The sequence below is a fragment of the Mchenga conophoros genome, linkage group LG15, assembly GCF_057382185.1.
Source record: "Mchenga conophoros isolate Kocher_MC1m ecotype Shallow Benthic linkage group LG15, M_conophoros_male_GT1.1, whole genome shotgun sequence".
Lineage (NCBI taxonomy): Eukaryota > Metazoa > Chordata > Actinopteri > Cichliformes > Cichlidae > Mchenga > Mchenga conophoros.
Genome location: NC_140540.1, coordinates 17,036,026 through 17,060,728, shown reverse-complemented (window position 1 = coordinate 17,060,728; position 24,703 = coordinate 17,036,026). Strand labels below are relative to the sequence as shown.

Sequence of the window (24,703 nt, the reverse complement as noted above, 5' to 3'; positions counted from 1 at the left end):
TAGTGCATGTGTGAGTATATGTACAGTGAACTGGCTTTACACACCATGTGTCCTTTTAAACCAGATTAACTCAGTGTGTGTGTGTACAGTGAACTGGCTTTACACACCATGTGTCCTTTTAAACCAGATTTACTCACTGTGTGTGTGTACAGTGAACTGGCTTTACACACCATGTGTCCTTTTAAACCAGATTTACTCACTGTGTGTGTGTACAGTAGACTGGCTTTACACACCATGTGTCCCTTCAGAACAGACTATACTTTGTGTATATGTATGATGACATCACTGACCTTGTACACCAGACTGTCCTTATAGACCGAGCTACAGAAAAGTCTCTACAAACCACCAGAATGTCTGAAAAAATAGCCTTTTTTATATCTCAGTTGAGCAAAGAAAATGTTTAAATTTTAAGTTGTGTATAGGTTTGCTGATTTTTTTCATGATTTTTGATATGCATATTGTAGCTCTAGCACCTCTGGAACCCGGTGTCCCCATAGCCCTATGTCCAGTCTGATTTGCCAAAAATTTCAGAAATTGTCCCTCTAACCCAAGAAACGGGTATGTGTGTGTGTGTGTGTGTGTGTGTGTGTGTGTGTATTCCACTGCAGATATGTGACTGAACTGCTGGGAGGAGAGGCCTACATCTCCTGCTCTGTAGTTCTACCAGCCTTCTGCCACCTGCGCCGTGTCATGGAAGTAACTGATGAGGACCCTGCATATGTGGTGAGGTTTAAAGAGAAGTTTAAGGAAGACCTTGCTTCCCGCCAGGAACATACCAACTATGCATGGCTCCAGATCGCAACTGCACTGGACCCACGTTTTAAAGACCTACGCAGTGTGCCCAAGACTGACAGAGAAGCAGTGTGGACCACACTGGCAGGCATGCTGCATGAAGACTCGCCTAGAAGATCACACACTGCAGAAGAAGGTCCAGCCAAGAAGAGGCTGAGCCTGCTGCAGATGGACTCTGACTCTGAGTCAGAGGAGGAGGTACAGCAGGACAGAGCCATACAGCGCTACAGAGCAGAGCCCTGCACTGCCCTTACAGTGGTGGGCAGCTCATGCAGGAGCCCACAGCCAGCTGGCCCGCCTTGCTCGCAGATACCTGGCCACTCCTGCCTCCACAGTGCCCTGTGAGAGGCTGTTCTCTGTAGCAGGGCACATTGTGAACAAGAAGAGGTCTGCTCTGCACTCAGAGAACGTGGACAAGTTGGTTTGTCTCAGCAACTGGCTGAAGGATGAGTAGACCAGAGGACCGTGTGTTTAGAGCTTGTTCTATGGTTGAATGTGATTTAAACAATACTTTTCACTGTTGTTCATATTTTTTTGCACTAATCTACCTTACCCAAAAGGATGATTGGAGATTTTTTCTATTTTGCTTGTTGAATTAGGCCTATGTTCTGTGAACTTGAAGATGTATATGGATAAAACAATGTGCTAGATTTAAACGGGTGGAAAACATTCAGTAAAAATCCCTCACAATTATTTGAAGCCCTGTTCTGCTTGTACTGCTTGTACTCACAATTAATAATAAATAAAACAAACAAGTGTGTTAAAAACCACTATCTGTCCCGATTTTTACACATATATACACATATACACATATATTTCGAGTTGCGATTAATCAATTTTTAGGCTGTGATTAATTCGCTTCCAGCACAACACCCAGCCTACGTCAGACCACGCTGAGTGAACGCAGGCCACTCAGCGTGGTCTTAGCATTAAATAACACTAACAAGTGTGTAAAAATCCGCTATCTGTCCGTATGTTTGCACACATTTTGGTCATATTTCGAGTTGCGATTAATCATGATTAATTCATTTTTAGGCTGTGATTAATCTGATTAAAAATTTTAATCATTTGACAGCCCTAATAAAAACAGAACATGAGGTTTATTAAAGTCATTTAAAAGCCTACTTTCTTCACTATTTCTCACTAATCGTATGCATGCAGTGTAAATACAGTGAACTTTTATTTGACTGTTTAACACATTTAACTAATGCTTAACTAAACAAAGCATATTGCTCTGCATTTTCAAGAAATAAACAGTTGACAGATATGTTTACAGCTGTATTCAGTGCTTGCTTTACCTTTTAGGCCAGATTCTTCCTTTGCTCTGCTCTCGTCTCTTTGTCAAAACATCCTTTTGTGTTGCCACTTCTTTTATCTCTTCAGGCCTCTGGTGGTGCCATCTAGCGCACTGCTGACTTCAGCACCTAAAGAGGAGACCATCCTCCTCCACATAAAGAAAGAAATGAACTAAAGTAGCACTACAAGACACTTTATTTTATGTAACAGTTGGTGAAATGTTATTATTTGACCACTAGGCGGAGCTCTTGTAATGATAATGTAACTAACGCATTTTATTTTGTATGTTTTATTTTTGTGTTGAGCATGTTAACATTTTCCTTTTTTGCCTACTGGATTGGTGTACAGTTAATTTGATACATGGAAAGTAACCAGTTAATTCTGTAAGTATAAGGTAAGGGCAGAGGTCACTTCCTGTTTTGGGAAGTAAGGTCAGAGAAGCTGCGCATGGTGACGGTCTAGCCGTGTAAAAGTCAAGCTAAGAAAGAAGAAATAAGCCCTAAGTTCCAATTACACCGGTTTGTCTACTTGCAGGCCAAAGTGGTATGTTTGTTTATATTTTGTGAATTTTATATTGTAATATGTTTTAATGCTGAAATATAATTTTCTTGTACATTTGTATTCACCAGTTCTACGGTGTACCTGTGTACGTTAAGAGAAGCACAGTAAACATCAGTAAGGAAGAACTCTCGTGTCTCTCGTGTATGTGTACAAACCGGCATATTTTAGTTTTCAAATACTGCCCCACCTATTCAAAAGCATGTAATAATAATAATAATAATAATAATAACTTTATTTATAAAGCGCTTTCAAACAAAGTGCTGTACAACTATTTGAAACTAAAGAGATAAATAAAATAAAAGTGATACATAGCAATACAAGTAAACTAAAAGCCATAGAATTAAGACAGGGTAGGGTGTTCCGACCCCAAGTAATCTTCATATTATGTTTGGTATCTGGACAACTGGAGAGGTTTGTGTGCATGCTGTGCTTGGATATTATATGTGGACATCATCCAAGGAGATGTAGTTCATGCAGTGGACAAATGGCGACATCCTCTCAGATAGAACCCACTGCAGTTCAGAGGGGAATATTTTGACAAGGAGTGATAAGTTACAGATTTTCAAGTCAGAGTGATCTAGCTTTCATCTTTGATCTAGCCAAAGATAATAAAGACATAACTGGACTGTATTCTTTTTGAGTTTGTCTTTTTCAAAAAACTGTCTGTTACATGAAGGCTTTTTTGAAACTTTTGACTATAGATAGTGATAAATTAAATGTATGATTCACGGAGTAAATCAGGCCTTCAAACCCAATTTTTGTCACCAATATTTACTATAAATCACTCAAAGGAATCTACAGCTGACATACTCCTCAGACTGCAGTCTGTTGTGAGATGATAATACTGGCTTTCCGCTGAAGTCTGCCAGTAAAAACATCTCTGAGGTAGGGCTGTTCATATAACGATATATATCGGATGACAATATAAAAACGTCTTATCGTTTCATTTTACGCTATCATTTGTTTCGTGGTGTTGCAAAATAAACTGTTTACAGCAATATTTTTTCATCGTTTTGATGGTCACTGTAGTGGCTATATTAATTTCTTAAAGTTCTCTCTTTCTCTTATATTTAATACAACCACACTAACGGACAAGCGCCTGTTTTTATGCGTTGTCATTAGCGACAACGACGGTAAAACCATCACATGTCCGCTTGTTTATTTTCCACATAAACCTTTCACAATAAAGCTCAAGATACTGATCAGACTTTTCAAAATAAACTGAATCACGTGAAATAGTATGAAATAGTTTACACAGCTACATTCTCACCTGAAAATATCTTAAAAGTTTATTTTGTGACCCAGAAAAAGTAATAAGTTTTTTAGCCCCGCTCCTCCGCCATTAATTACAAGTACGCACAGGCTCCGACAACCGTGGCCGACAAATGCGATCCTCCTTTTCCCCAGACTACCCTTTCTGGGTCACAAAATAACATTTTAAGATATTTTCAGCCGAGAATGTAGCCGTTTAATGCGCAAATATCTACTTAATTTATCAAAATATCAGATATTTGCAAAAGTGCTTCCACGTTTTCGGTGTGGAGCAGGGAAATTATTTTACTGCTATTGTTAAATAATAAATATAATCTGCAGCATGGATATTGCATTCAGGGGTTGAACAGTGTGTGTCTTTCAGAAAGGCTAAAAGTCACAGGCTGACAGGAAACAGGCTTGCAGAGAGTTTGCAGAAGCAGGAAGTTATTTTGAGCAGCAGGCTAAGACGAGGCTTTAACAATGTAACAGATAGCTTTAAGATGGCCTTAAGATGTTTATGATGATGTTAATTTTGTATTTCAGGTGCAGTTATGACTATTTTATACACAATGCATATCTGTGCTTATTAAAGAGTTGGAGCTCGGTCAATTAATTGGGGGTTGGAAGCTTTGTTCGGCGCGATGTCCGGACAATCTATTGTGCAAGTGACTTGGAGCCATAGAAGGAATTGCAATACATGCTTACAAAACACTTATATATCAGGTCATTTTATATTAAGGTTTTAGTAGAGGTTCTTGGTTAAAACATTTATTTAGTAGAAGACATACACATAGTCTCAGTGAGCCTCTGTCCTGGTGAAAGGTCAGAAGTGCAACAGGTGAATTGAGAAAGAGCATTTGAGGACGAGACACAGACAGTTAGTAGGTGAAGAGGTGACACAAAGAGCATGTGGGGTCAACACACACACACACATGAGTTAGATTTATTTAGAGGAGAGATTAGTCGTGTCTCGGCAAGAAAGAGGAACAATTCACTTTAAGACAAGAACGGAAAGTACCAGCCATGAAAATAGAAGATGATCTTCTGGGTTAAAAGTCATTGTGGTGTTGATCTGATCTATGTATAAAATGTATCTGTGACGCATGAAGGGGCGTCAGTAAATCAAACCCTGATGCTATAAAATATCTGTTTATGCTTTGATTAAGTCGGAGATCACTTGCTGTCGGCGTACAGAGTGTTCTTCCCACACGTGTGTAGTCATTAAAATCATTGTTTGACCAAGACCTTCTGGACCAAGGGTGGTTTGTACTCTCCTTCCTCAATTTTGAACCTTAACATTTGGGGGCTTCGTCCGGTGGTTGAGGAGGGAGAATTGGAGGTGTAGATGGAGAAATTTGGTCTTAGGTGGTCTGACGGGCAGACATGAATTCCAGTGGTCAAAGTGAGTGGACATAAGCCGGCTGATCCAAAGGTAAGGCACTACCTGTTGAATTATTTCCAAAGTGTGCCAAATTGGATATGATAAAATTTAAGTCTACTCACTGAAGTTACTGGTGGATGTCTGTTTTGATTTTGATGAAAAATCTCATGAGTTGAAGCAGTTAGAGTTCTGCTAAGAAGAAAGAAGAAATGAAAGCAGTAAAGTCTGCTAAAGCAGTTTGAGTCTGCCAGGAAAAGTTTAAATACTGGGTTGAAGTCCCAAAGAAATTGAGTTAGAGTCTCAAGTAGTTTGGTAGGAAATTTGGTCATTTTGTGGGTTAAAGTCCCAGTTGGTCATTAGGTCAGACCTTTGTTGGTCATTTTGTGGGTTAGAGTCCCCATTGTCCATCAGGGTAGATCTGCCTCAGTCATACACTTGTGTTGGGTGTTGATTGTTGTTTCAAAGTATTATAAATTATTTTAGAACGGAACCGTGGGGGTTCTAGGAAGCGCAGTGCTCAGAGGTAACGCTTGCCAATGCCAAGGACACTTAGGCATTGTCCTCGAAGAGGGATAGTCAGTTGGTCACTGTGGAGTTTGGGGCACTCCAGAATCACTAGGAGTTAGAGTCTCCTTACCGTTTGGAACGGTACCTGCGCTTTTTTGGTCAGAAGAAGTTGGACTTCGGGCGTGTAACTTTAACTTAAAACTTCGGGGTAAGCCTTGGCTGTGTAATGCCAAAAATAGAGCTTCAGGCAAAGTTTGGGTTGGTTGACGCTTTTAAATTGAGTTAGGGATTTTAGAGATGAGGCCAGAAACAGTTAAAGTCTGATACTGGTTAATTGGTCGCAAAAAACTCAGGGAGTTTATCCGCTGGGCGGTTATTTTAAATTTGTCGAAATTGTGTAGGCGCTAAAGCTGACAGATCTGGCAGTAGTTGTAAATATAAGACGTCTTTGTAATATAAAGTGAGAGGAGGCTGTGTGTCGAGTCAGCAATGCACTGACTGCCTGCTGCTATTTTTAGACGGTGTGTGTGTGAGTGAAAATGCAAATGAGTAAGCAGTGAACTGTTTAAACCACAGTTGGTTTTACATATACTGCTGCAAACATTGTTGAGTGTGTGTTTCAAATGCCATTTATGTTCATTAGAGGGTTATAAATAAAGTTTTGAGTTGCCGTAGTGGATGTATAGTAATTGACTGAGTTTGGATGTAGATATATAAATATATTGAGTGCACTGTATATACTGAAGACTAACACATTACTTGCAGTAGTAACTTTTCTCCAGCATTAGTTGCTGGTGTGGTTTATTTTTTCAATTTCTTGTGTGTGCGGTGAGAATTAATGGAGGTTTCAATTTTTCGTTTGTTTGTTTTTGACTTGCTCTTTCTGATTATGACAAGCATGTCTAAAATACTCTTAGAAAAGTGTGTTTTGAGTTATATTCCTCAACTCTAGTCACAGTTTAAGTGTGTGAATGCGGTGACTAGAAGGTTTTGAATGATGAATAAAGGTGAGAGGTATTTGTTTGGTGATGTCAAGTAGGATGTTTTAAAGTTTGAAAGTGTTTTTAATTTAAGAGATGCATGAGTGATGTTATAAGAGTTTGAGTTTCTTTTTCTTTCAGTTTAAAAACACATAAGTACATACACTTGGTACACCTGTTTACTCTTTTACTTTATTAAAACAGACGGTGTATTTGAGTTTGAATTTCAGTAATTGTATGTTGATATGGTAATTTAGTTTTATGTTAGGTGAAGGAGATGTCCATCTCTGCGTCTTGCAGGATTGAAAGTGAAAGTTGAAGGTTGTGATGTGAATGCTGTGAGTACTCGATTTGAATGATTCTGTGTGATGTGTACAAAATACTAAATAATAATAACACTATGAAAGTTGATAGTAGAGTGAGTGCAAGGCGGTGTGTGAACAGAGGAAGTCTGAGAGAGAAGTGTGTGCGTAGGCAAAATGCAGAGTGTGTGCGTGAAATAAGGGAGTATTGTTTTTACATCAAGGTTTAGTAGAACTAAAGTAGAACGTTACAAACAAACAAAAGAAGGTAAAATGAAGAGAGAAAATAACTGACAATTACATTAATGAATAGAAAACACACATACACAAAGTGCCATATGTGAAATTATTCTAGGAAGGAATCAGAAGTGAGATAGTTTAATATAAGATGCAATGAAGGAAGCAGCTTATACTCCTTTAATTTCCAGAGCCAGTGTGTTCCCTCCCCTGCCCACTTGGGCCCCGTATCAGGCGAGTATGGAAGGCTGGATAGCCCATGACGGGTAAGATCCCACCTCGAAACCCTGGGACAACCTAAGGCAGGCACAGTCACGATTACTCGGCCTCACTCAGTCCCTGTGAGCTCAGACTCACTGGTGAGATGAAGTGAAGAAGACGGGACCTCAAGGGTAAAGCCGCTGGGCTGAGGCAGAGGGGGAGAGTGGCAAGTGGAGCCCTACCTTCTGGCTGAGGACAAGGAATGCTGCTATTTAAGGTGGGAACTTAGAATTTGGGTTAGTAAATTTGGGAAGGAGTAAATTGACTGTTTAAAGGCAAAATTGTGCAGGAGTCTGACACACTGCAAAAGCAACATATGCAAATTCACATACACAAACAGAAAATGCATTAACCTTATAAAGACAAGACAAGCTCATGATGATTATTTGTATAGATACTGATTAAACCTGGCTTAGAACACAAAGATACGCAATGAAGATCAGTTTGCTACTTGTATGAGTGGTAGAATGGTGTGAATGGTTAATGAAATACACTTGAGTTTGAAGCTGAGGAATAACTCAAAGAAGCTATATGACAAAGGGAGTGAGTTATGAAAACAAAAAGTGTTTAAAGTAGTTTTAAAAAGAGTGACTTAGGAGTGCTCTCTCGTACTAAGTGATCAAAACCAGTGATCACTGTAGAAAGAAATAAAATAATTTAATAAGGTGGTAATGTTTATACATATGTTTCTCTTGTTACGGCAACTTCTTGAGAGATGACTCAGTATGCAAATTAGTTGGAGTGAGTGGTGACGAAGGAACTTCCTGTGTGTGTGTGTGTGTGTGTGACTGAGGAAGTGACTTTCAGAAGAGGAAGCATGGCAGACAAGAGAAGTACAGAGTTGGGTAGGAAATTTATAGTTTAGTGATTATATGTTGTCGTAAGGGGGTCTTATGCTGAATTTAAGTATGTTAAAGAACATAAGGGGGTGATTTTTGTGTGCAAATTGTGTGGTTTTAATGAGGCTTTTGGTGTATTGAGGAGGTGAAATTATGTGGTGGCAAAACTTTTGTGTGTTTAAGGTTCGGGTTGTTGTTGTTGTTGTTTTTAATAGAGGGAGTTTTAGGAAACATCGACATGTCTAAAATTGGGCCCATTATTTTGTAACAGTGCACTTAAAGAAAACCTGTCAGGTGATTTTGATTTTGTTTTTATGAGCTAATAATCAGCTCTATTGTTTCTCATTTCTGTTTTAAGGAGGCCTGCAACAGTGAATAACGGCGCTGAAAATTCTCGGGAAGAGCAAATATAAGGGGGCTTTCCAGATTACAATTGGCTGAGGAGAAAGCTACCTGTAGGGACTATTCTTAGTCCCTGTAAAAAGGATTGTTGGAGTCAATCCAGTCCAAAAGCATAAAGAAATATTTTCCTATGGAAAATAAAAAATGACTGAGCTCATTTTGCTGAGGGTGGAGAATCTGGCGCGGGACGCTCCACTATTAGCAAATATATGGTGTGACTGCATGTGAATGTGTGACTGGATGAAGGTGTGGATGAATACATGTGGACAAACAATTTGCTTTTACCAGAGAAAATTTCTGTTTTGTTGACTGGGGTTAGATTATGGGATTATAGTATATTGTTGGGAGAATGCCAAATGCTAAAGGGGAAATATTTTTTGATATAACTCAGTTACCATTAATTGTAGAAACACATGACTGATAATTGTTCTGTTTTAAGTTTATTTGTAAGACACAGATTGGAACATGAGTGGGGAAAACTGAGCATTTTTAGTTTTGTATAGTATTTTGACACATTTCATGTATCAAAATAAAGGGGGGTTTAGGGTGTATTAATTTAATTGTTTAATAATTTAGGATCATTTTAGGACTTTTGGGGTTTTTGATCATTTGGATATGGTAAAACTGAAACTGTTATTTTTATGTTAAGGTTAAAGGATTAAAGAACTGAATCCTGTTTAGAAGATACAATGCCGGTTTTTCAAAGCTGTGAATAAATCTTAGAGGGAAAATTAGTGAGGGTTGAAGGAGTAGAACAGGTTTGATTTCTTTTTTGATTTCTAGAAGTAGTGGTTATAATGTAGGTGTACACATACAGATATTACATAGATTTATTTTTAGGATAAAGGGGAGAGCTTATAAATAGAAATGATTTTTATACATATTGCATTTTTTGATATGAGTTATTGAAGTTATTGAAGGATTGCACGCGCTTACAGACACAGAGTCCATAAACACACATGACAGTATTGATTCCAGGCAAAAAGCCTCAAATTCATTTAGCTTTTAACTGAACTTAAAGAAGGACCAAAGAGGAAGGAAAGCATATATTTTGGTTAAGTCTGATAAACTAGAATTAGAAGGTATTGTTACATTAAAAGGAGCAAAATGAAATAAAAAGGCTATACCAAAACGGGTTATAACATAGGAAATGTGAGGTTAAAATGAAGTTAACACATAGGAGTTGTTTTTAGGCAGCATTTAGCTATGATGAAATGTATACAGGAGTAATTGCTTATATGCTTAAACTTAATTGATTAAAGTGGTTGTTTTCTTTTGGAGCTTTTAGTAGAATAGGCTGGTTCTAATGATTTTTTGTTAACAAGGTGGACAGTTTGTGCACAGGATGTTGATGATCAGATAAGGGAAAAATAGAGCGAGCAACCGGACGTAAAAGCAGGGCTTAAAGAGTTTTAAAGTGATGAGTAACGTTGAAGAATATATATAAATACAAGTCAATAAGTTAAGAACATAATTAGGATCATGCTTTTGATTACAGAGTCCCAAATAGGATAAGTTAGGGAGGTGCAGGAAAAGGTGTTTTGTTTCCTTTGCAGAAGATCTCGGCGACCACAGGAGGGGCGAGGATCCTGGAGATGTCGAGGCTTCATGGACCACAAGAGAGGGACCGAGAAAACCTAAGCTTACACATGGAGTGTTCTCGAAGGGGAGCTGGTGTTTATTACCGGACCAATTAGATGACATGAGGTTGTCTGATTTGCTGAGCGAGGACACAATGTATTGCGACCTCTGGTGTTCCAGAGGTCGAGAGAGGGAGTGTGGAGCAGGGAAATTATTTTACTGCTATTGTTAAATAATAAATATAATCTGCAGCATGGATATTGCATTCAGGGGTTGAACAGTGTGTGTCTTTCAGAAAGGCTAAAAGTCACAGGCTGACAGGAAACAGGCTTGCAGAGAGTTTGCAGAAGCAGGAAGTTATTTTGAGCAGCAGGCTAAGACGAGGCTTTAACAATGTAACAGATAGCTTTAAGATGGCCTTAAGATGTTTATGATGATGTTAATTTTGTATTTCAGGTGCAGTTATGACTATTTTATACACAATGCATATCTGTGCTTATTAAAGAGTTGGAGCTCGGTCAATTAATTGGGGGTTGGAAGCTTTGTTCGGCGCGATGTCCGGACAATCTATTGTGCAAGTGACTTGGAGCCATAGAAGGAATTGCAATACATGCTTACAAAACACTTATATATCAGGTCATTTTATATTAAGGTTTTAGTAGAGGTTCTTGGTTAAAACATTTATTTAGTAGAAGACATACACATAGTCTCAGTGAGCCTCTGTCCTGGTGAAAGGTCAGAAGTGCAACAGGTGAATTGAGAAAGAGCATTTGAGGACGAGACACAGACAGTTAGTAGGTGAAGAGGTGACACAAAGAGCATGTGGGGTCAACACACACACACACATGAGTTAGATTTATTTAGAGGAGAGATTAGTCGTGTCTCGGCAAGAAAGAGGAACAATTCACTTTAAGACAAGAACGGAAAGTACCAGCCATGAAAATAGAAGATGATCTTCTGGGTTAAAAGTCATTGTGGTGTTGATCTGATCTATGTATAAAATGTATCTGTGACGCATGAAGGGGCGTCAGTAAATCAAACCCTGATGCTATAAAATATCTGTTTATGCTTTGATTAAGTCGGAGATCACTTGCTGTCGGCGTACAGAGTGTTCTTCCCACACGTGTGTAGTCATTAAAATCATTGTTTGACCAAGACCTTCTGGACCAAGGGTGGTTTGTACTCTCCTTCCTCAATTTTGAACCTTAACATCGGAGAGCTCTGTTATCCACCAGCGCAATAGCTGACCGGGAGGTCAAGGCTTGATAAGAGTCCGCGAGCACAGCTAACTCCTGGGGTATTGTTTTCAACCCCCTGCGGTCTTTTGCTACTCAGGTTAAACATTATATATATATAGTTAGTTAGTCAATTATGGCTATGGATTGAAAATCCCCCCCACACCCCACCCCACCCCTAAAGGCTGTGTAACCGGTGTGGCTTTGCGTTGTGTCTGATAAAAAAGGTAAAAGAAAGAAAGACCTCCAAGTAAATAATTTGCCCACTCCAGCTCCTACGACCAAATACAAACAGTGGGGAAGAGGGTTAGCTCAACCCACCACAACTTCCAAGCTAGCAAGGAATAGATATTCATGCTAGCATTTATGGCGCCTAAAACACATTTATGATACACACATACTACACACTTATATCATCTAACAAAAACAGGCTTAATAATGACAATAATTGAACTAAAATCGCAATCAGAAACATCAGAGTGGCTAAATATGAATTATATGTGTGTTTTAAGTAGGGCTGCTCGATTATGGCAAAAATGATAATCACGATTATTTTAACTGAAATTGAGATCTCGATTATTTGACGATATTTATTTAACCCTTTAAGACCTACCATAGAACCAAGTCCGCCAGAGCTTATATTATTTTTTTACATGTTGTAGTGCCATTTAAGATAAGATAGAACTTTATTAATCCCTCGGGTGGGTTCCTCTGGGAAATTCGATTTCCAAAAAAGCACAGCACCGACAGAAGTTACAGAGTTACAGAATATTATATATATATATATATACACACACACACATATATATAAATACAGAGACAATATAAATAAAATATACGAAGGGGATAAATAGAATAAATAGGAATAAAAAATAAAAATACAAGTGAATTGCACATTTCAAGTATTGAGGTCTATTGCACTGTTGACTATTTACAAAAGTATTGCACAAAAGGTATTGCACAGTGAGGTGAAGAGGCACTACAGCTTAGTTGTTCCCCCCCTCCTTTGTCCTCCTGTTTCCCCTCCCTCTCCCCTCCAGAGAGGAGTTAAACAGTTTGATGGCGTGTGGGACAAAGGAGTTTTTAAGTCTGTTAGTTCTTGTCTTTGGGAGAAGCAACCTGTCACTGAACAGACTCTTCTGGTTGTTAATGGCCGTGTGCAGAGGATGCCTGGCATTGTCCATAATGTCCATCAGTTTCTTTAATGTCCTTTTCTCTGCCACTGTCACCAGAGTGTCCAGCTTCATGCTGACCACAGAGCTAGCCCTCCTGATCAGTTTCTCCAGCCTGGATGAGTCCTTCTTTGCTGTGCTGCTCCCCCAGCACACAACAGCATAGAAAAGTACTCCAGCAACCACCGACTGGTAAAACATCCTCAGGAGCTTCCTGCAGATGTTAAAAGACCTCAGCCTCCTGAGGAAGTACAGTCGGCTTTGTGCTTTTTTATACAGGTGCTCTGTGTTGCATGACCAGTCCAGTTTATTGTCCACCCACAGCCCGAGGTACTTGTACTTGTTGACCACCTCCTCCCCCTCTATCTGAACCGGCAGTGGACCTGCTCTAGACCTCCCGAAGTCCACAACCAGTTCCTTAGTCTTTGAGGTGTTGAGTTGCAGGTGGTTTGTGTGACTCCATGCGACAAAGTTCCTCACCAGACTTCTGTACTCCTCTTCCTGATCATCCCAGATACACCCCATGATGGCTGTGTCGTCTGCAAACTTCTGAATGTGGCATAATTCAGAGTTGTAGCAGAAGTCAGAGGTGTACAGGGTGAAGAGAAGAGGGGACAGCACAGTTCCCTGTGGTGCTCCTGTGCTGCTGACCACTGTGTCAGACGTGATGTCCTTCAGCCTGACGTACTGTGGTCTGTCGGTGAGGTAGTCGGAGATCCAAGCGACCAGGCAGGGGTCCACCTCCATCCTGTTCAGTTTTTCCTGAAGCATACAGGGCCGGATGGTATTAAAGGCACTGGAAAAGTCAAGAAACAGGATCCTGACCGTGCCTTTTCCCCCATCCAGGTGTGAGTGGGCTCTGTGTAGGAGGTACAGGATGGCATCCTCCACTCCGACACCCGCCTTGTATGCAAACTGTAGTGGGTCCTGGGCATGTTGTACCTGTGGTCGGAGGAGGTTGAGGAAGAGCCGCTCTAGAGTCTTCATAAGATGTGACGTCAGTGCCACCGGTCGGAAGTCATTCAGCTCATTGGGCCGGTTCTTTTTGGGGACCAGGACGATGCAGGATGTCTTCCATAGGGCGGGCACTCTCCCCAGTCGCAGACTGAGGTTGAAGACTCGTTGTAGCGGCTCCCCAAGTTCAGCAGCACACGCCTTTAGCATCCTAGGACACACCTTGTCTGGGCCTGCTGCCTTTCTGGGGCGAAGCTTCCTCAGTTGTCTCCTGACCTGATCCACTGTGACACTGGGAGATGTTTGGGAGGAGGGGAGGGGGGGAGATGTCTTGCTGCTGAGAGAGGGATTGGAGGAGGGGGGTGTCATGGTGTCAGGAAGGGGGGGAAGCGAGGGAGGTAGGAGAGTGGGGATTGGACTCTGTAGTGAAGGTGAGGGTGAGGGTGGGGGGGGTTGTGGGCTGGTCAAACCTGTTGAAGAAGTTGTTGAGTTCGTTTGCCTTCTCCACAGCCCCCCCCCCCCCCCCACTGTGCTTTTCTTGGTGTTGTGGCCTGTGATGGTTTTCACACCATTCCAGACCTCCCTCATATTGTTCCTCTCCAACTTCTGTTCCACCTTCCTCCTGTAGGTGTCCTTTGCTTCCCTCAGGCAGCGTTTCACCTCCCGCTGTGCTGCTTTCATCTCCTCCTTCACTTTGCTCCTGAAAGCCTTCTTCTTCATGTTGAGGACAGCTTTGACTTCCTGTGTTACCCACGGTTTGTTATTAGGATAACACCGTACCGTCTTAGCAGGGGCGACCGTGTCCACACAAAAGTTGAGGTAGTCTGTAAGACAGTGTGTCGCCCCCTCTATGTCCTCACCATGTGGGCTCAGGAGCACATCCCAGTCTGTGGTGTCATAACAGTCCCTCAGAGCATCCTCCTTTTCTGGGGTCCATCTCCGGATGGAGCGCGTTGTGACCGGCTGCCTTTGGACGAGGGGTGTGTATTGTGGCTGTAGGTAAACCAGGTTGTGGTCTGACTTCCCTAGTGGGGGGAGGGGGGTGGCTCTGTATGCATCTCTCACATTAGCATACAGTAGGTCAATTGTCCTGTTGGTCCTTGTGGGACAATTCACAAACTGGTGAAAAGCAGCCAGAGTAGAGTCCAGTGTGGCATGGTTAAAGTCTCCAGATATAATAATGAAAGCCTCGGGGTTTTGTGTCTGAAGTCTTGCTGTGACTGTGTGTATTTTCTCACAGGCAGCTGTTGCAGCGGCCCTCGGAGGGATGTAGACACACACACAGATCACATGACTGAACTCCCGAGGTAGATAATATGGCCGCAAGCTAACAGCTAGCAGCTCCAGGTCCGGACGGCATACCAAAACTTTAACGGAGACGTGTCCAGGGTTACAGTATCTGTTGTTAACGTAGACAATGAGTCCCCCACCTCTGCTTTTTCCGCTGGCCTGCGTGTCCCTATCGGCTCTCATGGATGTGAAACCGCATAGGTCTACGTTAGCCTGCGGCGTTAGCTCGGTTAGCCACGTCTCCATGAAGATAAACAAGCTGCACTCACGGTATAGTCTGTGGTTGTTCAGAGCGCACAGTTCATCAATCTTATTCTGTAACGAGTTCACGTTGCCCATGATCACTGTCGGGATTGATGGTTTGAATCGCCTCCGGTGATCCGCTCTCCTCGTTCCAGCTTTGCAGCCTCTGTAGCTCCTCTTTAGCTCGGCCGGGATGTTGTGTCGCATGCCGGTCTGTCCCTTTGTTCTTAGTGCCAGCAGCTCCGCTCTCGAATAGATGAAGGAACTGGTTCCAGAAGTTTTAAAAAGTGCATTATCCATCTTGTATCGCTATAATATATATATATTTGTGGGAGCATTTCAAGTTGCTATATAACTGTTATGGCCCATATTTTAATAATATGTATGCATTAAGTCCATAGTAACTACATTAATTGCAAAAAAGTGCAATAAACTACAAAAAAATTGAAAATAGTTTTTGTTTTGTTTTTTACATATATTTCTACTTGGAGAAATTTAAGAGGTTTATCCCTTAAAACTTTAAATACAAAAAAGTTGCAAAAAATAGTTTACAACAACAGGAAATTTATTTTGAGTGTCTTCATAGTTTTATTTTGGAGATACACCAATTTTTATATACACTGCAGAAAAAACGAAAAAACAATCCTATGATGCAAATTTGCAAAGAAAGCAGCAGGTGCGTCAAAATAAACTATTTCCAGCAGTGCAATTTGAGTTCTAAGCATCTCAGAAACTATTCAGAAAAGTCAAACATGACCAGTATAGGTTTTTAAGGCCTACAAGTAAAAAACTACATTTCCGCGAAAATGACGTCACTTCCGGTTTCGGCCAGGAAATGGCGGACATGCGATAGTTCACGCTGATGTCTGTTTCACTGTGGGAAGTGTTACGAACAGCTGATCGGATCGGCAAAGCGTGTTTCTGGAATATTATGTTTTTGTTCCTGCAAGCGCTTTTTATGCAATTTTTGCAAAGCTATATGTGGAAGGAAACCGTGACCGAGGACAAGCTGATGGCGTAAGATGTAAGTACAACTCCTCCGGTTTCATATACAAAACAAATTATTGCGCTAGCTTACACGGTTCAGGTTCTACAGGGATTTAAAAATAGTTACACAAAACGGAGCGTGCTGCTCTGACCGGATTTAAAGGGTTAACAATGACTTTAAAAAATATTTTAAAATAGTGTGCAACACCACTGAAGTTTTTTTTATAACCTCTTTTCAACCAACGGCAGTCACTCTCCTCTCCAAATAACTTCTGCTTAGCTTTCCGAGCTTCCCTCAGGTCCTCTTAATCAGCGGTCTCCAACCTTTTTTGCGCCACGGACCGGTTTATGCCCGACAATATTTTTACGGACCGGCCTTTAAGGTGTCGCGGATAAATGAGGGAGGGGCTAATAATTGGCTCAGTCATTTTTAATGATCGTTGAAAGCCCAGATCGTAATCGTGATTAAAATTCGATTAATTGAGCAGCCCTAGTTTTAAGGTGTTGGAAAGAAATGACACCCACCTCTCCCACCAGAGAATTGTAGAAAAGGGGAGAGGCAAAAGGGGTACACTGTATTTATAGGATTGCATCAAAGAAGAGGAAGAAAAGAATGAGGAGGGGCTCTAACTGATAATGAACATAACTACAGGCTTGGAGGTCCTAAAAGTCAGGTATAAAAGGAACGGTTTGGGGGTTTAGAACACATTTTGTGTAATTATAACAAGATGTGATTTATGACACTGTTACATTCACCCCCCAAGAATTACACAAAATCCTAAAAAGTACACACAAAAAAAATAATGAAATGTATAAATACACCCACAACAACAGATACAGTGGCCTCAAACAAATTCACATCACATATCCAATGAATTAGATCAGCAACATAGCTTCCTCCAAGGAGGATAAGACACCTGAGACCCGCTCGGCGCCTAGAAAGATCCCAGGACACACAATAGACAAAATGAGGTGCCATTTACACCACACAAAACAGGCCATAATATCTATGGGCATCACCATCAGACTGCACAACTGACAAAATACAATCGACTCTGTGCCTCTTATTATTCTTTACCAAAAACAATAGCAATGGACAACATACAGCAATAAACAAATTCACACATCGATAACCGCTGCTTGAACAGGTTCAACACCAAGGAGTGTTTCGAGTTGAGCCATTGATTCGATCAAGCGCCGAACTGGTTTAATGATTCTACCAAAACGTGTGGTAAGTCCCTAATCCAAGTCCACATCTTCGGGTTCAAGAGAATAAAAACTATGGGAGTCAGCAGAGGAGCCTGGGGAGGCTCCATCACCAGCCAGCCCACCAAGATCAGGAGCACCCATCATAGGAGGGGTCTCATGAACGCCATCTTTGACTGGGTCAGCGGCAGATTGCTGATGGATCCATGATAGTGTGCGGTCATCACACTCGCCAATGCTGGAGATGGAATCCACAGTACAGGTGGCAGGAGGTGCAGCTCCTGTGTCCCCAAAAGATGTCACAGACCCATCCAGGTCAGACTCAGGGGGGCCACTGACAATGCTCACAGCAGGATGTGCAGCATTGTCATTCAATGTTGTGTCCAAGGGCAAAAAGTTAACCAAGATGGCGCCGCGGATGGTCGCCCTGGTGCTTCAGTGCGTTACTTTTGTTTTGTTTTTGTGCATTTCTTCTGTGTCTGGGCACTCCTCTGGATATTCGTACACCAGAGAAGAGCTCCTTAACTACAGGACTACAACGCCTGTGGATTTATTTCCAATATTTGTCGCATCTGCGGCAGATTTACTGCTGACTCTGACCAGGAAAGCGAGACGCCGAAAGAGAGGGAAGCGAGCCGGCGCACTCGTGCGTTTGAGGAGACGCGGACTGCGAACCGCTCTTCCTGGGATCTTCCTTTCTAATGTACGCTCACTCGGGAATAAGATTGACGAACTGGCCCTGATGAGAAGCATGAACAGAGACTTTGCCTCCTCCTGTGTCTTATGTTTTACGGAGTCGTGGCTAAGTGAGAACATCCCAGACTGCGCGCTCAAACTGGAGGGCTTCCATCTGCTGCGCGCGGACCGGCAGGCCGCTCTCTCCGGTAAGTCCAAAGGTGGAGGTCTCTGCTTCTACATCAATAGTGGCTGGTGCACAGATGTGACAGTGATTGCTCAGCACTGCTCTTCCTCTCTGGAATATCTTTTTATCCACTGCAAACCGTTTTATTCTCCGCGGGAGTTTGCTTCATTCATCCTGGCCGCTGTTTACATCCCGCCAGACGCAGATGCGCAGGCAGCTCAGCGCGCACTCGCGGAGCAGATTCTCCACACGGAGCGGACATTCCCGGACTCTCTCATCATTGCTCTTGGGGACTTTAACAAAGCCAATCTGAGCCATGAGCTTCCAAAATACAAGCAGTATATTAAATGCCCGACCAGAGAGGAGAGGACATTGGACCACTGTTACAGCACGATCAGCGGGGCCTATCGCGCGGTGCCCCGCGCTTCACTCGGACTTTCTGACCACGTCATGATCCACCTAATCCCCGCGTACAGACAGAGGCTGAAGCTCTCCAAACCTGTCGTGAGGACTAAAAAACTGTGGAGCAACGAGGCTGTGGAGGAGCTTCGCACGTGTTTGGAGTCTACAGACTGGGACACAATGAAGGCTGCTTCTAACAGCTTGGACGAGTTTACAGACACTGTCACCTCCTATATCCACTTCTGTGAGGACAGCATTGTGCCATCACGCACCAGGGTGAGTTATAACAATGACAAACCCTGGTTTACTCCTAAACTCAAAAAGCTGTGGCTGGAAAAGAGAAAGGCGTTCAGAAGCGGAGACAGGGACTGCTACAGAGAGGCCAAGTACAGGTTCACTAAAGAAGTGGACATTGCTAAACATCAGCACTCTGAGAAGATGCAGCAGCAGATCTCAGAGAATGACTCGGCCTCTGTGTGGAAAGGTTTTAGGAATATCACAAACTACAAGCCTAAAACCCCCCACTCCACTGATGACTTGCTCTTGGCCAACACCCTTAACGACTTCTACTGTCGTTTTGACGAGCCATCAGGCAGCCTTCACACCTCCAACGGCCCCAACAATAGAGACACTTTGGACACTAATTCCCCCACCTCTCCCCCCTCCATAGAGCCATCACCACCTTCAAACCGTTCACCTACAACACCCCCCTCCTCACCCCACACAAAAGAGGATTTCACACCACCTCCTCCCACCACAACTCTTCATATTCATGAAGCAGATGTGAGGAAGCAGTTTAAGAACCTGAATGCTCGGAAAGCTCCCGGCCCAGACGGCGTGTCTCCTGCCACCCTCAGACACTGTGCAAACGAGCTGGCCCCAGTGTTTTCTGGCATTTTCAACTCCTCACTGCAGGCATGTCATGTGCCTGCCTGCTTCAAGTCCTCCACCATAATCCATGTCCCCAAGAAACCTAGGATCACTGGACTAAATGACTACAGACCCGTGGCTCTGACATCTGTGGTCATGAAGTCCTTTGAGCGCCTAGTTCTCTCCCATCTCAGGACCCTCACGGCCCCCTACCTGGATCCCCTGCAGTTTGCATATAGAGCCAACAGGTCTGTAGACGACGCCATCAACATGGCCCTACACTTCATCCTGCAGCATCTGGACTCCCCAGGAACCTACGCCAGGATCCTGTTTGTGGACTTCAGCTCTGCCTTCAACACCATCCTTCCAGACCATCTCCGAGACAAGCTTTCCCAGATGAATGTGCCTGATCCCATCTGCCGGTGGATCACTGACTTCCTGACGGACAGGAAGCAGCATGTGAGGCTGGGAAAGAATATCTCGGACTCCCGGACCATCAGCACCGGCTCCCCTCAGGGCTGTGTTCTTTCTCCTCTGCTCTTCTCCCTGTACACCAACTGCTGCACCTCCACCCACCAGTCTGTCAAGCTAATCAAGTTTGCAGATGACACCACCGTTATTGGACTCATCTCGGACGGGGACGAGTCTGCCTACAGGAGGGAGGTTGAACGTCTGGTGTCCTGGTGCAGCCACAACAACCTGGTGCTGAATGCCCAGAAGACAGTGGAGATTATTGTGGACTTCAGGAAGCACACAGCCCCACTCCCCCCCATCATCCTGACTGACACCCCCATCACCTCTGTGGACTCATTCCGCTTCCTGGGTACCACCATCACCCAGGACCTGAAGTGGGAGCCCACCATCACCTCCGTCATCAAGAAAGCCCAGCAGAGGATGTACTTCCTGAGGCAGCTGAAGAAATTCAACCTGCCAACACGGACGATGATGCAGTTCTACACTGCAATCATTGAGTCCATCCTCACCTCCTCCATCACCGTGTGGTACGCTGGAGCCACTATCAGGGACAAACAGAGACTGCAGCGTGTTGTGCGCTCTGCTGAGAAGGTGATTGGCTGCAGACTCCCATCTTTGCAGGACCTGTACACCTCCAGGACATTGCGGCGTGCAGCTCGGATCTCAGCTGACCCTTCTCACCCTGGACACAGTCTGTTTGACCTGCTCCCCTCAGGCAGGAGGCTCCGGTCCATCCGCACCAGAACCTCTCGCCATAAGAACAGTTTCTTCCCCTCTGCTGTTGGACACATGAACAATAACCATATGACTGTCCCCGCCACTAACACATGAACTTACGCTGTGTTCACTGTATCATTCCATGTTTGGCACTGATCACCACCTGCACTCATGTATATATCTTTCAACGTAGCACTCTTAATTCTTACTCTCATGTATATATCTCATGTATATCTCATGCACATATCTTTCCACGTAGCACTTTTAATTCTTATCCCTACTTTTATTTTTTCCATGTCTATTTAAGTGTTATTTATGACACCATGTTTGCACTGAAGCACCGCAGCAATTTCTTAATGTTGTAAACCTGCTCAACATTTGGCAATAAACCCCATTCTGATTCTGATTCTGATTCTGAAGGAGCAGGTTGTGATGCACCACACGCTCATGACCTTCTTTGTCTCTGATATGGCAGATGTGAAGATCAGGATCCAAGTCGACTACTGTGTACACAACAGGTTCCCATTTGTCAGAGAGCTTCCTTTTTCCTCTGACTCCCTTGTTTGCCAACAACACCTGGTCCCCTAGTGAAAGAGGCAGACCCTTCACCTTTCTGTTGTACTGGTCAGACTGGTGTCTCTGCTCCATCGTGCTGTGCTCCTGGGCTTGGAGCATGGCAGAGCGCAGGTCATCCATCAGTGACTTGACATAGGTATCATAGTCACAAATGGTGTCATCATGAAGGACATCCCGAAACATGAGGTCAACTGGCAACCTTGGGACCCTCCCAAACATCAGGTAGAATGGCGCAAAGCCGGTGGTCTCGTGTGCCGTACAGTTATGCACAAACGTCATGGACTGTATCATCTGCGGCCATTTCTGCTTACATCTGGGGGGGAGGGACCGTAACATGTTTCCAAGGGTGCGATTAAATCTCTCTGTGGTACCATTACCCATGGGGTGGTATGGTGAAGTGTGGGATTTGGTAACGCCACCCAAAGCTCTGCAAGCAGCTCACTCTCAAAACTAGCTCCCTGGTCAGAGTGAATGCGCTGAGGGAAGCCATACACACAGAAGAATCCATCCCAGAGCTTTTTAGCAACTCTCTTAGCTGTCTGATCCGGGCATTGGAATACATGTGCTAATTTTGTGAAGTGGTCAGTAATCACAAGGACATCCACTGACTTGTTGCTGTCCTCAGCTGACCAGAAGTCAATGCACTCAAGTTCCAGTGGAGCACAGGTCTTAATGCTTTCCAACGGGGCCCTAGCTGCTGGCTCTGGGATCTTGCTGAGAACACACTTGTGGCAATTTCCCTCATGATCGCGCACATCCTTCTCCATATCATATCAGAAGAAACGTTGACGAGCCAAGGAGAGTGTGCAAGGTTGACCTTGATGACCAGCATTGTCGTGTATGCCAGACAGCACCACTTGTTTTAGGGAGTCAGGTACCACAAACTGGAATCTCTTGTGTTTGGTCAGTGGGTCCATCACAACTCTGTAGAGGACACCATTGAGGAATGCTTATCCCATTGTTTCAGGAGCCGCAACGTTTGTTGGTTCTCATGACAGCACTCACGTCTGGAGGGTCTGTGCTTACGCTCAAAATAGCAGGCTACTCTGGAGATCACAGGATCCCCTGTTTGATGAGACAGGAGATCAACATGGGATAGCGCATGAGAGACATCACAGTCAGGTGGACTAATGGAGGTCAGATGACCAGCGAGGGATGTTGCACGCTGGCGAGAAGCAGACTCCCACTCACAGAGGGAAGACATGAGAGAAGACACGTCATCAGTTGACAGAGACACATCAAGTACAGCAGAGGGTGGAGCACTGCATATCGATTGAGGTTGACAGGTCAAACGGAAGGCATCTTGGACACTGGCATCTTTCACATCACTGACTTGCCCTAGCAGCTCAAGGTAGGGCTCCGACAGGAGGCGCTGGGCCAAAGGCCTCACAAACGGTTCCCTGCTCAGGGTGTCTGCTACGATGTTCAGCTTCCCAGGAACATATTTGATCTCAAAGCAGTATGGTGCAAGCTTAGAGACCCAACGCTGTTCACAGGCATCCAGCTTTGGCTTAGTCAGAATGTATGTGAGAGGATTGTTATCAGTCCAGACAGTGAACCGGTGACCCTTGAGCCAGTGGCTGAACTTATCACACACAGCCCACTTCAGAGCCAAAAAATTCAAGCCGGTGTGCAGGGTATTTGGCCTGACTGTGGCTGAGAGACTTACTAGCAAAGACTATAGGTCTTGCTCTCTCCTCACCAGCTGGCACCTGGGATAAGACAGCACCCAGCCCATCCATGGAAGTGTCAGTTGAAAGGATGAATGGCCTCTCAAAATCAGGATGTCCCTCAAATGCCTTCTCGCAAGCAGGAGTCCAGTCTTGAGGGGTGAGCTTGCGAAAGGTTCCAGGTTTCCGACTCCCATGGCAGCCTTTAGTCCTCTTCTGACCGGCAGTTAGAGCAAAGAGTGGCTTCGCAATACGAGAGCACCCTGGAATGAAATGCTGGTAAAACATCACCATGCCAAGGAAGGATCTCACTTTCTTCTGAGAAGGGGTGCAACCGTCACCATCCATAAGGTCAGTCTTTTGAAAACTGGCGATAACCCTCACTTTATCCTGATCAACCGAGACACCATCAGCATCCACGACATGACCCAAAAACCTCACAGAGCATCTGAGAAAGTGACATTTTTTCTGTGCCAGCTTCAGATTGCTGGTCCTCAGGCTAGAGAAAACAATCTCAAGACGTTTTAGGGCCTCCTCTTCTGAAGGTGCAAACACCAGCAGGTCATCAAGATAACCCAGGAGGCTGGAAAAGTTCAAGTCACCAAAGATGCTGAGCATCATCCGCATGAAAGATGCTGGGCTGTTGCATAGACCCTGGGGAAGTCTGTTGTACTCATACAGGCCAAGAGGTGTAGTGAAAGCCGTGTACCGTCTGTCAGACTCATGGAGGGGAACGTTGTAGAACCCGGATGTGAGGTCCATGGTGCTGAAGAAAGCATTCCCACCAAGGGCAGCAAGACAGTCAGCCTGATGGGGCAGTGGGTGAGCATCCTTAACGGTTTTGGCTTTGAGCCAGTGGAAGTCAGTGCATATCCTCAAGTCACCTGTCTTCTTCCAACCCATTACCAGTGGCGAGGCGTATTCGCTGGTGGACTTACTGATGATGCCTTTCATCTCCATGTCTGACAGCACCTCTCGCAACTTATGATAGTGAGCCGGGGGTACTCTGCGATAGGGAAGCCTGAAAGGGTGGTCGTCAGTGAGGTGGATATGATGGACAAAGTCTTTCGCCTCACCACAATCCAGTTTGTCTCAAGAGAACACATCTTGGTAAGTCAACACAAGCTTCACCAATTTCCTCTTCCACCCATCTGACACTTCGCAGCCCTCAATGTCAATATCAGCCAACCCAGCGTCTTTGAGTAGCTGTGCAGAGTCAGGCACAGAGTTTGATGAGGGAGGAAAACTGGTATGCTGGTCAGTCAGAGTCTCGCAGAGACCTTGAGTGATGGGCAGGTCCTCTACAGCAATACAAGGAAAGACATCCGCAATCTTAGCATTGCGACGAAGTGTCACAGGGCTCTCTGTTGGGTTAAGGACTTTCATAGGGACCCAACGATCTCCCCACATGGGTGTTATAATGCGCCCCACCATTATGTTCTTTGGAGTGGAACGGGCTGACGTGGGTTCCACAACGACAGTACTTCCTGGAGACACAAGGGCAGAAGGTGGCAGCTTTCCCCAAACTACATATTCTTTTTGTGGCAGGAGGGTGACACTCTTCCGCAACCTGACTGTACCTACTTTATCTGGCAACACAGGAGCAGACCACCGAGATACAGCTCAGCAACTGCAGGAAGTCTTCACAATCA

At 43.9% G+C, this 24,703-nt stretch overlaps 1 protein-coding gene across 2 annotated transcripts in view; it reads right to left on the bottom strand.

Annotated features, from left to right (window-relative positions):
• The window catches only part of LOC146558136 (hepatic sodium/bile acid cotransporter-like), a 37,494-nt gene extending 35,264 nt beyond the window's left edge, over positions 1-2,230 (bottom strand). The window contains exon 1 of one of the 2 annotated variants that reach the window (XM_085247423.1): positions 2,091-2,230. The gene's annotated coding sequence lies outside the window, so the exon portion shown is untranslated. The remainder of the gene's footprint in view (positions 1-2,090) is intronic. The other variant, XM_085247424.1, reaches the window with a different exon arrangement.
• Between the last annotated feature and the right edge of the window lie 22,473 nt (positions 2,231-24,703).